Genomic DNA, 12,413 nt, shown 5'->3' with positions numbered 1-12,413 from the left:
TGTGCATATATCACTGTGGTATGATTCTTTTAATTCTTTTGGAAAGATACCCACAGAGGGATAGCTAAGTCAAATGGAACCTCTAATCCTAGTTGTGTGAGGTATTTCCATATTAATTTCTACATTGGTTGCACCAGTCTGCACTCCACCAACAATGGAGAAGGGTTCCTTTCTCCCCACAACCCCACCAACATTTGTTATTGGTTGATTTCTTTTCTTTTCTCTCTCTCTCTCTCTCTTTTTTTGGTACCAGGTTCGAACTCAGGTCCTTGTGCTTGTAAGGCAGGCAGTGGCACCACTGAACTAAATCCCCAGCCCCTGTTTGATTTCTTGATAGCAGCCATTCTTTCTAGGGTAAGGAGGAATCTCAGTGTTGTTTTCATCTGTGACTCTCGAATGACCAGAGATATTGAATATTTTTTTCATATATTTATTTGCTGTTTTTACTTCTTTGAGAAAGGTCTGTTAATTTCAGATGCCCATTTTTGAATCAGATCTTTGTATTTGGGGGAGTCTGATTTTTTGAGTTGTTTATATATTTTAGATAGTAGTCCTTTGTCTGAGGAGTAGCTGGTAAAAATTTTTTCCCCACATTGGAGGTTATCTCTTAGCTCTATTGGTGATTAATCTTGCACTGCAAAAACTTTTTAATACAATGAGATCCCAGTTGTTTATTCTTTGTGCAAGTTCTCGTGCTGCTGAGGATTTGTTCATAAAGTCTTCTCCCATGCCAATGTCTTCGAGAGTTCTACCTAATTTACTTTCCAGCAAGTTTAGTGTTTCTGTTTTGATAGTTAGATCTTTAATCCACTTGGATTTTAGTTTAGTGCATGATGAAAGATAGGGATCTAGTTTTAATCTCTGGCAAGTTGAAAGGCAATTTTTTCAACACCATTTATTAAAGAGGCTAGCTTTCCTCCAGTGGGATGGTTGGCTCCTTTGTCAGAGATGAGGTAGCTGAGTGTCGTTTCTGCATATTCCAATCTATTCCTTTGATCCTCAGGTCTGTTTTTTTGCTAGTATCATGCTGTTTTTTTACCACAGTAGCTTTGTAGTATATGTTCACCTTGGGAATTGTGATACCCCCTGCCATGTCTCTGTTGTCTAGAATGATTTTTGCTATTCTAGGTCTCTTCTGGTTCCAAATGAATTTTTGGATTGTTTTCTCTAGTTTATGAAATATACTGTTGGGATTTCAATAAGGATTGCATTGAATTTGTATAGAAGTTTTGGAAGTATGTCCAATTTCACTATGTTGATTCTTCCTACCCAGGAGCAAGGGATGTCTTTCCATTTTCTTATATCCTCTTCTATCTCTTTTTTTTAGAGTGCTGTCTTTTTCACTGTAGAAGTGTTATGTCTCCTTTGTTAGATTGATTCCTAGTTATTTCATTTTTTGGATGTTATTATGAAAGGAATTTCTTCCGTATTTTCTCTCTCATTGAGTCTGTTATTTGTGTACAAGAAGTCTATTGATTTTTGACTGTTGACTTTGTATCCAGCTACTCTACTGAAACTGTCAATTAAGTCTAGAAGTCTTTTGGCAGAGTTTTTGAATGTTCTATGTAGAGTATAATATCATCAGCAAATAGTGACAGTTTAGCTTCTTCCTTTCCTATCTTTATTCCTTTTATTTCTTTCTCTTGTGTAATTGCTGTGGCTAATGTTTCTAGAACTATATTGAACAGGAGTGGTGGCAGTGGATATCCTTGTCTTGTTCCTGATTTTAGAGTGAAGGTTTTTAGTTTTTGATTATTTAGAAATTATTAGCTGTTGTTTTTTCATAGGTAGCCTTTATCAGGTTGTGATAAAGACCATGTATTCCAACTGTCTGCAGGGTTTTTATCATACATGTGTGTTCAATTTTGTCAAATGCTTTTCTGTATCTATTGAGATGGTCATATATAGTTTTTGTCCTTAATTGTTAATATTAGTGTATTACATTTATCAATTTACATATGTTGAACCATTCTTGCATCCCTGGGATAAATCCAACTTGGTCAGGGTGTATGATCTTTTTGATGATCTTCTGTATTCTGTTTGGTAATATGTTATTGAGGAGTTTTGCATCTATGTTCATTAGAGAGATGGGCCTGTAGTTATCTTTCTTTGTTTGGGTCTTCTCTGGTTTTGGAATCAAAGTAATACTTGCTTCCAGGAATGAATTTGGGAGTATTGCTTCCCTTTCTCTTTCAGTGAAAAATTTAAAGAGTAATGGCAATAGTTCTTCTCTAAATGTCCTGTAGAATTCCACAGTGAAACCATCAGGATCTGGGCTTTTCTTTGTTGGTAATGTTGTAATTACATTTTCAATTTTGCTGAATGTAATTGGGATATTTAGATTTTTTTTTTATCTTCTTTGTTCAACTTGGGAAGTTCATATGTGTCTGGGAATCTGTCCATTTCTTCTGTATTTTCCATTTTTTTAGAGTATAGGTTTTTCAAAGTATGTATTGATGATCTTCTGGATTTCTGGTGGATCTGTCATTACTTCACCTTTTTCATTCTGAACTGCATGAATTTGAGCCTTTTCATTCCTTTTTTTTTATAAGGTTGGCTAAGGATTTATTGATTTTATTTAATCTTTCAAAAAACCAACTCTTCAATTCATTGATTTTTTTGTGTGTAATTCTCTTGGTTTCCATTGCATTAATTTCTGCTCTGATCTTTATAATTTCCTCCCTTGTACAAGCTTTTGGTTTGTCTTGCTCTTCTTTTTCTAGGAGCTTAAGGCAAAGCACTAGATTATTTATTTGAGCTCACTCTGTTTTCCTAGTTTGGGCATTCACTGCTATGAATTTCTCTCACAGAACTGCTTTTATTGTGTCCCATAGATCCCTGTGTGTTGAATTGGCATTATCAATTAATTGTAGAAACTGTATAATTTCTTCTTTAATTTCCTCTGTGACCCAATGGTTGTTCAGTAGGGTGTTATTTAATTTCCATGTGTTTGTGAAGTTCTTGTGGTTTCTTAAGCTGTTGATCTCCAGTTTAATTCCACTATGGTCAGCTAATATACAGGAAATAACTTCAATTCCTTTACATTTACTTAAGCATGTTCTATGAGCTAGCATGTGGTCTATTTTAGAGAATGACCTGTGAGCAGCTGAAAAGAATGTATATTCTGATTTTTGGGAGTGGAACACTCTGTAGACATCTACTAACTCTATTTGTTCTAAGACTTGGTTCATTTCTGTTATTTCATTTTTGATTTTTTGTCTAGATTATCTGTCTATTTGTGTCAGTGGAGTATTGAGGTCCCCTACTATGATTGTATTAATGTTTCCTTCATTTTTCATATCTATTAATATTTGTTTTATATAGTTGAGGTCCTTATTATTCAGTGCATATATATTTGTGATTATCATTTCTTCCTCTTGTATTTGTTCCCTTTACAAGGATGTAGTGGCCTTCTTTATCTCTCCTAATTAGTTTTGGTTTGAAATCTGTTCTGTCTGCAAATAACATAGCAAACCCCACTTTTTTCCAGGCTCCTGTTGCATTGAGAACTGTTTTCTATCCTTTTACTCTCAGTCTATGAATTTCTTTGTGGGTTAAGTGGGTTTCTTGTATACAGTATATTGTTGGATTTTGCTTGTTAATCCATTCTGCCAGTCTGTTTCTTTTGATTGGGGAATTGAGGCCATTAACATCGATGGTTATAACTGTTATGTATTGGCTTTTCATTGTCATGTTATTTTATTTTTTTGGTACTGGGGATCAAACTTGGGCCCTTGTGATTGCAAAGCAGGTGGTGAAACCACTGAGCTAAATCCCCAGCCCTGTTCTTTTATTTTTTAATTTTTACCTCTCTTCCTTTAATTTCTTGCCTTGTCTGGTAAATTTGTCTGTTGGTCCTTATGGAGTTGTGGTCTTCATTTTATTTTTCCAGGATATTGTTTAGAAGTTTTTGGAGCACCAGTTTGGTGTTCATGAAATTTCTCAGGTGTACTTTGTCATGGAAGTATTTTATTTCTCCATTAATTGTGAGAGAGTTTTGCATAATACATCAATCTAAGTTGGAGATTGTTTTAGGAGTTGAAATACTTCACTCCAGGCTCTCATCAACTTGAGGGCTTGTATTGAAAAGTCTAGGGGCTGGGGATTTAGCTCAGTGGTTAGGTGGCCTGCCTTGCAAGTGCAAGGACTCGAGTTCAATCCCCTGTACCAAAAAAGTAAAAAGAAAAGTCTGCAGTGATTCTGATGGGTTTTCCTTTGCATGTTATTTGTTTCTTTTGTCTAACTGCTTGTAGCATTTTGTTCTTATGTTGGGTTTCTGGGATCTTGACTGTTACATGTCTTGGTGTATATTTTTTTTTGGTCATGGCTAGTTGGAGTCCTATATACCTCACTTATCTGTATGACAAATTCTTTTGCTCTGGGAAGTTTTCTCTCATTAATTCTGTGACCAGTTTATGTCATTTGTACTCTCTCCTGCTACTTCATGGATTCCTATTAGTCTTACATCATTCTTCTTTGCATCATCTAAGAGTTGTTGGATTGATTTCTCATGGTCCCTTACTGTTTTTAAGAGATCTCTCTTTTCATGGTCACTGACTGCAATCCTATCTTCTATATCTGAAATTCTATCTTCACATTCATTCATCCTGCTGCAAATGCTTTCTATAGAATATTTAATCTCCTGGATATGTGTTTGAATCTGTTTCATGGATTCCATTTCTTTCCTGTATTACACATTCAAGAATCCCATTTCTTTCCTATGCTGGGCATGGTTTCCATCATGGTCCTGAGCACATCTACTTTTTAAAATCTGTTTCTGTTTCAGAATATCTAATCATGTCTTTCATTCTCACCATCTCTGTGGTTATCTGGGAAATTGTTTCTATTTAAATTTTTCTAGAGCCTCATTTATCTGTTTTTTTACTTCCTGTGCTATCAGTTCAGGGTGTCCAGATGATTGACTGTCAGATTTTTCCACCTCATTTCCCCCAGAGTTTACCTTTGGTGGGATGGAAGTCTATGTTTGTGTCTTATTTAAATGCCTTTTCTAGACAAGCTGTTGTGACTAATAAAGGAGTTTGGTGAGGTTGCTAGAGACAAAAGTCAATTTATAACTATTGATTTATAACTATTTTTTTTCTTTGTTACTGGTTATCAAACTTGGGACCTTGTGCTTGCGAGGCAGGTGGCAGCCCTACTGAGCTAAATCCCTGGCCCATTATTATATTCTTATATCACTGGGAAGCCACGCTCTTTACTTCCTTGGTTCTCCATTCTTTGTACCATTGATAATGGAATTCAATCAAGACAGACAGGTGGCCATGCTGAAATATAGGCAGGATCTATTGAAAAGTAGATAAAGAATTACTCCTTCAAGTGAGAAGGCAGGGAGTGCCACAAAGGCACCTGGGCCAAGTGTGAGTTTGAATAACATCCTATGCACACAAAAGTTACTCTTAGTGCTTGGAAAGCTATGATGATAAGCACTGTTTTGTTACACAATGTATATTCTTATCAACATTTCCTTTAGGAGTGACTTTGGAATGTCAGTATCTCAAAAATGTCTTCCTTATTCCTTTCTCCTTGTCAGTATTAACTCATGGGCTTTTATTATATAAAATTCTAAATCAGGTCTCAACCCAAGGAAGGAGAATCTTTAAAGAATATTTCCTATCCTTATATTATTGGGTGAAAGTCATGACACCCAGGAATACTGTATGCTTTGGTTTGGAAATAAAAGGCTAAGTGGCTAGGTATTGGAAGGAATGCATACAATATGTAACTTTAATGTTATTGTGCTCTGGGGGATAGCTTTATGTCTGAAACCTAACAAATGATTATAAATGTATTGGACGTTGAAGTCTTTGTTTCTTTACTTAACTACAACTGGCAGAGCATGATATTTTGGACTCCTTCCCCCTTCTGACCCTCAGGCCTACTAATGTTTAACTATCTGCCTAAAATTTCCACTTTCAAGAATTAGGACCTCAAAATTAGGGTTTTGGGACACCAAGTTCAAGGATATCAAGTTCAAGTTCTGGCTACTTCCTGCTGGAAGGGGGCATTGAAAGGAGAGATTTAGGGCTTCCACTCTTGCTGACTTTCAGGCTCACTAGGTAGGTCAGGGTTCTTGTATACATGGTTGGGCCAGAAGGGTGCAGGACCATCTGGAGATGGATTGACTGTAAAGAAGAACAAAAAGCTTAGGAGACAGTTTATTATACAGTATATGGTCCAAATATAAGAATTATAAGAATAAAAACTGTAATGGTTATGAATCATTCTCACCAAGTTGATGCAGGGAGCCAAATTCATATTTTTTTTTCTTCAAAACTTGGATTGGGATCTGACATGGCTCAGACTTCTTCATTTAAGTCTTGCAAGGATGGTCAGGGACAAAAAGCCCACAGAAGAAGTTAGAGGGGGTGGCAATGGAATTGCCTATAACCAGTTTTTTTTTCCCCCTATAACCAGTTTTATAAGGCCTCTTATATAGGCATCACCATGTAAGAGCCTGTATACTCTGGAAGTACAAAGGAACAGAAGGGTGATTATCATAAAGGTTCTCATTAGGGGAAGAACACTCAAGATGTATGCAGCCCTCTGTTGATATATAGTTCAGGGACAGTGAGGCCTTTATTTAGCTGAAATGCGGTTGGCTTTCTCTGGATGGTGGTGTCCCTGGAGAAGCTTTTGCTTTCTAAGATTTGACTCAGGAATGATGGACCCAGATGTCAATTCCTGGAACTTTGATGGGTATTGGAGAAGAAGGAAGTTCAGAGAAAGAGCATTTCCAAAGAAGAGCTAATTGTTAACCTTATGGAATCTCCCTATAGGTTTTAGTGAGAACTAATGTTTCACATTGATTGAGAGACCTTTGAGACTCTCAGGTTGCTAGTGACAATATCTGTAGTCATATTCCCATGTTGCCAGTTGTAGTATAGATACATAATAGCCTAGGGATTGAACCTCTAGTAGGAGGCCAAATATAAGAAAGGTCAACCATACAGCAATTCAAATGGGCTGAGGCCCAGGATGCGTACGAGATTTTAATACCACTCTTGATAGAATTACCTTCCATGAGAAGTGAATTTCTTGACATAAGTTCTTTATGTAAAGTCTAAATGTTTAGTTCTACCTTGCTAGAGGACTGGGGCCTCTAAGAAGGGTGGAGATAGTATTTAATTTCCAGGACTTTAGACTAAAGTTGTGTCCGTGAGAAAAAAAGGATGGGCCATTGTCATTTTGAAGGGACTGGGGAAGTTCAAATATGGTGATAATCTCTTGAAGAGGTGTTTTAGACACTTCTGTAGCCCTTCTAGACCTAGTAGGAAAAGCTGTAAGGTATAGATAAAAAACTAGTATGTGGGGTTGGGGATTTAGCTCAATGGGTCCGCTGCCTGCATTGTAAGCACAAGGACCTGAGTTTGATTCCTGGTACCAAAAACAACAACAACAACAACAAAACAAAACAAAACAAAAACCTTAGTATGTATTTAAACCCTTGGTAAGGAGGAAACTTGGTATAATCAATTTGATAGTTCTTTCCTGGGTATTGCCAATGTCTGTGAGCTGTAGCCACCAAGACAGGGGGATTATTGAGAGTGCATAAAGTACAGGCTTGTGAGATCTGGTCAATAGTCTTGAAAAGCTGTCTTCCACAAAAGACCTATCTGTAACCTGGTGTAGTCAGTCTCTGCTTAAATGATAGGAGTTGTGTAATTCCATAATAGTTTTCCATTGCCCTGACTGGAGGATATGGGAGAGATTTCTTGATTTGAGCCATCTATCTGTTGGTAGATAGTGCAGGGACAGTGTAATTGTGAGCATAATTGTGAGCGAGAGCCCATGTGACCTCCAGAGTAAAAATAGGAGATGAAAGATTAGGTCCTATTATGGGGATTAGAGGAAATGTAGGCCTATGAGTTTGAGCTGCTTGCTTAGCTACTGCATCAGCTCTTTGGTTTCCTAATGCCTCCTCATTGGTTCCTGACTGATGGCCTTTGCAGTGAATCACAGTTATTTCAGCTGTCAAATGGATGATATCTAATAAGTCTAATACGTGAAGTCTGTATTTTATTGGACTATTTTTGGCATTGAGGTAGCTTTTCTTTCCAAATAACAGCATGAATATACAGTACTAGAAAAGCATATTTGGAATCAGTGTCAGTCATGTCTTCTTTGTTCTTACTGAATTCTAAAGTATGAGTCAAAATAATCAACTCAGTCCCTTGTCCTGTTGTCCCACTGAGCAAAGGCTAGGCTCAGTAATGTCTGTGAGAGAAGCAATTATGTAGCCAGTATTTCTTTTACCATTTTTTTAAACATAGGAGCTACTGTCAATACACCAGATTATACCTGAGTTATCCAGAGGCTAGTCTGGTAGGTCTGGCTCAGTAGCACAAGTCACATTAACAATATCATGACAATTGAAGGTAATCTCAGTGTTATTTCCATCCTGATTACATGAACTGAACTCACTAGTGGGGAGCAGAGTATAGAGTTGAGTGAAAAACATCTGTGAAGTATTATATTGGGATTATCAAGTAATAGGGATTGGTAACATAAAGGACGAGAGCCAATGAGATCCTTTACGTTCTAGCAGGGAAGTCACTTGATAAAGAGTGTGACTGAAAGGGAAGAGCCCAAAGTAGGATTCTTCTACTAAAAGAACAGAAGCAGCTATTGCATCATCTGTGAGTCACTGTGTCCAGCCACCTTGATAAACATCCGCTGGTCTTTGAACAGGCCCTAAAACCTAGGTAAGGACCCTTAAAGCCATACCTTCATGTTTCTTTACCTATAACCAGAAAGAGTTGTTAGGTAGTAGTAGTCCCAAGGCTACTTTTAATTTATCATAGGCTTGTTCTTGTTCCTACTCCTAGGATAGGGGAATCTGATAATTTTTTTCTTTTTAGGGACTTATACAGAGGCAAGCCATTAGACTATATCCAAGGATCCATAGCTGATAGTAGTTTGTTAATCATCAGAAAGCAAGAAGTTGTTTTCTGATGTTAGGGGTCAGAAGGGCTTCAATGGCCTGTGTGTCCTCTGCTGAAAAAGCTCAGTGCCCTGGGTTTAAAACAAACAATAAACAGTGGATTCTTTGAAATAGCAATTGGGCCTTGGGCTTTGAGACTCAATATCCCATCAGCCTGGAAATTTAAAGTCTGAATCAAATGATCTCAGGCCTTTGTTAGAGAAAGGCAGCAGATAAGAAGATCATTCACGTGTTGTGGGATAGCCCCATTTGTTAAGGTTAAGTCACTTAAATCTCTGGCTAAGGTGTGTCCAAAACTATGAGGACTCCTCTAAATCCTTGGGCGAATGACTATTTGAGCAAGCTGTTTGATACAACCCAGTTCATGTGTCCACTCAAAGGCAAAAAGGAATTGGGACTCAGGTATTACTGGAATGCAAAAGAAGGCATCCTTAAGGTCTAGGTCTGTAAACCATTAGGTATTTGAAGGGAATGGGACAAGCAGAATATAGGGATAAAGACTATTAGATGTATAATAATATAGTAACTGCCTTGTTTGCAGTGTGGAGATTGTGCACGAAATAGTAATAACCATTGGTCTTCTTGACAGCTAAAATTGGGATATTAAAGGTGACAACCAAAGCACTAAGAGCCCATAGTGAAGGAATCTACTTATTAAAGATTGTATTTTTGCTTTAGGCCAATGAAAGTGTACTACATACAGTGTGGGAAGCCATGAGAATCTTTTAACTTAATCACTACAGGGGTAGAAGTAGCAACCCTCCCAGACATGTCACAGCATACACCTGGGGTTTAATAGGAAGATGAGTAAGGATAAAGTCACTGTCAGTATTTCTAGGAGAGGCCACCCTTGTGGTAATCATGGTGCTGTTAGGTGAGCTAAAAATATTTTGAGCTTCTATCTTTGTTAACAAGCCTTGGTCCAATAAAGTAACAGGACATTTAGGCATTACTGAAAGAGCATGGGTAAAGAGAAAATTATTCTATAAGCAACACAGAGGAGGAATAAAGACTTTGGTCACCAGAGTTCTATTGATGTCCTCAATCCAACAAGAGTTGGAAGCCAATTGTTTGGAGTAGGAGGTAAGAACAGAATAAGGGGCCCCACTCCCAAGGAGGAAGCTTAGGGATTTACCTTCACTATCAAATGTTGTCTGATATTCCATACACCAATGATGGTAGTCAAGTTGTGGGGATCAGTGGGAGCCTTGGGTTTCCCCATTCCAGGGGCACCATTTAGGGTGCTGAATTAGGGTTTCTTCAGTCCTGAAGACAGTTAGCCCCGCAGTGTCACATTTTACCAATTTTAGGGAGAGGTGACTTAGAAGGTCAACCTGCTTTCTGGCAGTCTCTTGTCCAGTGGTATGTTTGCTGGCAGACACAACACTTAGTAATTAACATCCTTGGGGAGGGAGCTGGCAGGTAACATTTGGTTGCTCTGTAATTCAGCAAGAAGCTCTACATGCATTTTTTCCTCTTGTTTTAGTTTAATCTTAGCCTCTTTCCCTCCTCTTTGTTCCTCTTCTGTATATTAGTCATAAAAAAATAGAGTTAGCATCATTTAATGGGTAATTAGTGGGTGTTCCAGGTTCAAAAGACTTTTTTTTTTTTTTTTGCGATTTACCCCTAATGGTTAGAGTTCACTTGGTAAACAATTTGTCTCTAAGGAGGACTCTGCCCTCACAGGAATGAGGGTCAATTATAGTATGCTTTCACACAGCCTCCTTAAGTCATTCAAGAAATACTGTTGGGTTTTCATTTGGGTTCTAATCAATGGGGGCTAGCTTAGCATGATTTACTGGTTTGACTTTACTGGTTTTTATACCTTCTAGAGTGCAGATTATAAAACTTCTGCATTTCCACATATCATCAGGGTCATTATAATCCCAGGTAGGACATTTATGGGAATAGCCTGAAGTAGTATAGGATATTCCTTGTCCAAGGTACATATTCCATCATCTTAATATATGGCTCCTGGAGTTACTTAGGTTCTTTCTGAATCTGTAAAAGTCTGTCCCAAAATAACATTGTCATCCTTCCAAGATAGTTTGTAACTGTGAACAACATGTTGAGAATATTCTATATTTTTTAGTCATCTGGAAACTATCCAATCCTGTTTGATTTGCATTAAGATGTGGAATAACAAAATGTTGTTGAGCTCTAATTGATTTGAATACACCCAGTAGCTTCTGAAGATGGCACATGCCTGCTAGCCTGGCTATAGCTTTTGCCAGTGACATTGAGTAAGAAAGAGCTGGCCTTCTTTGTCTGAGCTCTGAATGTTAGGAATGTCCTCCTGTTTAGGAGGTGACCCAAGAAATAGAAAGTCACCTAAAAAAGGGGGATCAGTTTTATTTAGGAGTGCCATCACACCTGGATCTAATTTACACTAAGAATATGTCAGGATTATCCTCTAAGCCAAAGAAAGTTTCTTACCAGTTTCTTGCCTTTTAGCAATAGATATCTAAGTGGAGTGTAGTATTATAAATATCTTTTTCTAAGTGTCTGGGAATCAAATCTATCAGAGTTGTGTTAGATGCATCTGAGAGGTAAGTTAAAGGAAACCAACTGGGAATTACCTATCTCAAGGAAAAAGAACACTGGATAAGAAAAGGCACTTGCCTTCTGAGATAAAAAAGACTAAATAAAGTGGTAGTAGTAAAGGTATCCCCTCTTCTTTACTTATAGCTGAGGGATCGGGTATAGCACATCTTACTTGAGTCTTAGATCTGGGACATTGGTCATTATCTACTACTGACTTTTGTGTCTTTGCAACCAACAGATGACTCAGGGAGCCTCTCATAAAATGATGTGGTAGCTTATTACCTATCAGACATCTATAGGGAAGGGGGCCTGACACTTACTTTCCAACACATAGAATGACTGGGGTATAGTCATAAGAAGCATCTAAAAGGTGAGCTAATAAAAACCTACTAAGAATCATTCTCTTTAAGGAAGAAAATAAACAGAGAAAAGTAAAAAGTCATCATTTTTTTCTCCACTCCTGCCAAAGGATTGAGTGTAATGTGTCTTGCCTGAGTATTAGGTTTGTGTGCTCAGCCAGTCTCTACTACTGACCTGTGTGCTCTATTTGTAACTGATGAACAACTCAGAATGCCTCTCACAAAATGATGTACTGGTTTGTATCCTGTCAAATATCTCTAGGGACAGGGACCTGACTCATTTCCCAATGTATAAACTGATATAAACTGTTTAGCGTATACCAAAAGATTGCAGCAGTTTTTGGATCTCTTGGCACATAAGCCAAACTCCATCAGTTGTTTTTATGGAAGCAAAAGCACATTCAAAGCAGGATTATCAAAGCTATTAACAGTATGACATTTTATGACTAAAGGCAGTGTTATCCCAAAAGTGGTGGAAGAAATAATAAAAACACAAAAGTCTAGAAATAAATGCTGGTGCAAAGCAGAGTACAAAAAAAAAAAAAAAA

This window comes from Fukomys damarensis, unplaced genomic scaffold (assembly GCF_012274545.1).
Source record: "Fukomys damarensis isolate Sample0158 unplaced genomic scaffold, DMR_v1.0_HiC HiC_scaffold_35, whole genome shotgun sequence".
NCBI lineage: Eukaryota > Metazoa > Chordata > Mammalia > Rodentia > Bathyergidae > Fukomys > Fukomys damarensis.
This window is presented reverse-complemented; position numbering follows the sequence as displayed.